General features: G+C 40.0%; 1 long non-coding RNA gene across 1 annotated transcript in view; it reads right to left on the bottom strand.

The window, feature by feature from the left end:
• Positions 1–2,500, bottom strand: part of LOC138022819 (uncharacterized) — a 90,639-nt gene that overhangs the window by 55,546 nt on the left and 32,593 nt on the right. The window contains exon 3 of the long non-coding RNA XR_011126648.1: positions 2,175–2,252. This is a non-coding gene — a long non-coding RNA (uncharacterized lncRNA). The remainder of the gene's footprint in view (positions 1–2,174; positions 2,253–2,500) is intronic.

Below are 2,500 nucleotides of genomic sequence, written 5' to 3'. Positions count from 1 at the left end.
TAGTCGTTTAAAACTTGAACGGCGCCGAAGTATTAGCTTTATATGTTTTTTTAGTGAGTGAAAGGAAGCCAAGGTAATCTGGCGAGAAAATTCGTGGACCTCAAGAGAAAACGAGCGACTTGAGATACGGCGAAATTCGTTCTTTCCTTTGTCTGTTGCACTAATAGTGAAGTGAAACACTTCTGTGGAAACAACAAAGGCTTCGTTTGATTCAATACACAAAAAGTGACGAATTTTTGAAAATCAAAATCAAATGAGATTAGCGGATTTCCATTCTCTTATCAAACTCGCCATTTGATGGATTAAAATCGATCTTCGAAATTGATCAAGGATTATCATCTGGTGTGCTCACGTGTCACGTGAGAAGCTGGTATAAAGCAAAGAAAATCGTCCAACATCTGATTGATAACTCAGTTATTACTCAGTGTCGCTATCAGAAGCTGCAATATCATGACTTATGACTTAAGTAAAGTATTTGCTTTTTTAAGCTCAAAGCCATCACTCCACAAGAAGAGGGTAAAACGCCGACTTCACTCAATAGCTTGCGTTCGAGATGTCCTTCTCGATCCAAGCAAGCGTTTCTACTTTAATGGACGTTTAAAACACAATGCAGGAGAACACTTGCGTCCCGAGTATACAAACACAACTGAGTCAAGAGAAAAGAAGACGCATCTCGTCAAAACTGGCCGAAGCATGTCAGTTTCGGGAACTGTTACTGATCGTGAATCAAGATTTTGCTTTCACTCTACAACAGCGGAACATTCGAACAAAAAAGGACAGGAAAGCAAAGTCACCGATGAGTCTTTTGTAAATAGAGAACACAAGCGTGAAGACGAACAAGAGATCTGGAGATCGTTTCGAGACAGAAGTGTTAACAATGAAACTAGCATACAAGGTGGATTGCTCACTACGACGCTATGTTCAACTGAACTGTGACTTTAAAAAGACTGTGACGCCGAGAACTAGTGAAGTTAAAAATCATGGTGTCACAGAAAGGGAATTGCGAATGTTCGCGATGGTGCGGAAACGAAATTATGTGCAGCCTCACGGCGTTTTCTTTGCACTTTCCAAAGAACGACTTGGCCATTTATTAACTGCACACCGAGAAAGTACAAGCAATCTTATGTAACAATAGAGTACTAAATTGCTTATCGTTATCAAAAGAGGTCGGGTCGTAAGATCAACCTACCGCAAGGTAGTTTCGATTGAACAGATTTAAGTGACGCGTCGGCGTTGCATTGGTTATAGGATGAATAGAGATTTGTAAAATTGTAATATAACAGGATCGGTAGCTTAACGGTGCACAACCTCCAATTTAATCGTATTATACTAAATTTCTCAGAAAGCCATCGAGACTTTTAATTACCTCCTTTCAGTCAGACTTGGGCAAAGGAAGAAAACATGCAAATTTCTCTCCAGTAAGCTGACTGCGTTTAATAATCAATTTTTTCACAATAGAAGGTCAGACCTCGAAGTTTACGCTTTGTTGTGGAAATTCGATACGTCCCTCATTAAAGAGATTCAAATCACTTAAATTGTCTTGTGTCATGTCTCTTTTCTTAAGTGTATTTTTCTTCTATTTGTAAACATTTTAAGAACATAAGATAATTTAATCAAGTCTTTAGCACGCTATTAGCTTAGCCGGCCGGCAGAGCTGGCGACTTAACTAGCCTAAATTCTCTTTTCTCTCTCTTCCTCTTACAAAAGAGCCAACATTAGGGGGAATTAAACGGTCCTTTTCAATACAATGAGCTATTGCAGACTGGCAGCATGGATGAAAAGAAGATTAGCTTTGAGAAGTGCAAACGAGAATAATGCAAAGTGTTTGTCGGGTCTTTCAGCGTCCACCGTGGTCTAGACTTGCCTCAAGTCGACCTCACGATAACCCAAGAAGAAAATGTTTCGGCGAGCGAATCGTGATTTTTTCGTACGCGAAGTGAATGAGCGAGCGACGAAGTCGCGAGAGGTCGTCCTTCGTTCGGTGCGTATCTAGACGAAGGACTTTTCGAAAGTCTAACCGTGGTCTAAAAGTAGAATAATGATGCAAGGCTGGCGGTACGGGCATCGAACCCGCGTCCCCCGGGATGCGGGTTAGATTCGCCACTCACGGCATAATATGTTTTTCATTCAAAATGGATCAGTTAGTAGTTCGCTGTCTCTATTTGTACACTCACCACTTAACATTTGTATAGCAAAGAGTTGTGTATCCTTTGGATCCTACTAGCTTGCGACTACATCGTTGGATTTCCAGCCTTGTTGATAAAAAATAATAACAATAAAAAAGTATATATATATATATATATATAGATAACCAATATTTTTCATCAGGCACGGCCTGACTTCTTCAGGGAGTTAAATTGTTTGCTGTTACAATCTTTTGAAATACAAATAAAAGCCAGGGTACTGTGTTGGTTACGCTCATGGAGTGGTTTGAAACAATACTTTCGCACCACAATCTCAGCAAACTGGGTCTTGCCCTCATGTTGATTGCTCAATAATT

The sequence above is a fragment of the Montipora capricornis genome, chromosome 11 (genome assembly GCF_036669925.1).
Source record: "Montipora capricornis isolate CH-2021 chromosome 11, ASM3666992v2, whole genome shotgun sequence".
NCBI lineage: Eukaryota > Metazoa > Cnidaria > Anthozoa > Scleractinia > Acroporidae > Montipora > Montipora capricornis.
Note: the sequence above shows the minus strand (reverse complement) of the source record. Positions and strands in the feature narration are given on the sequence as shown.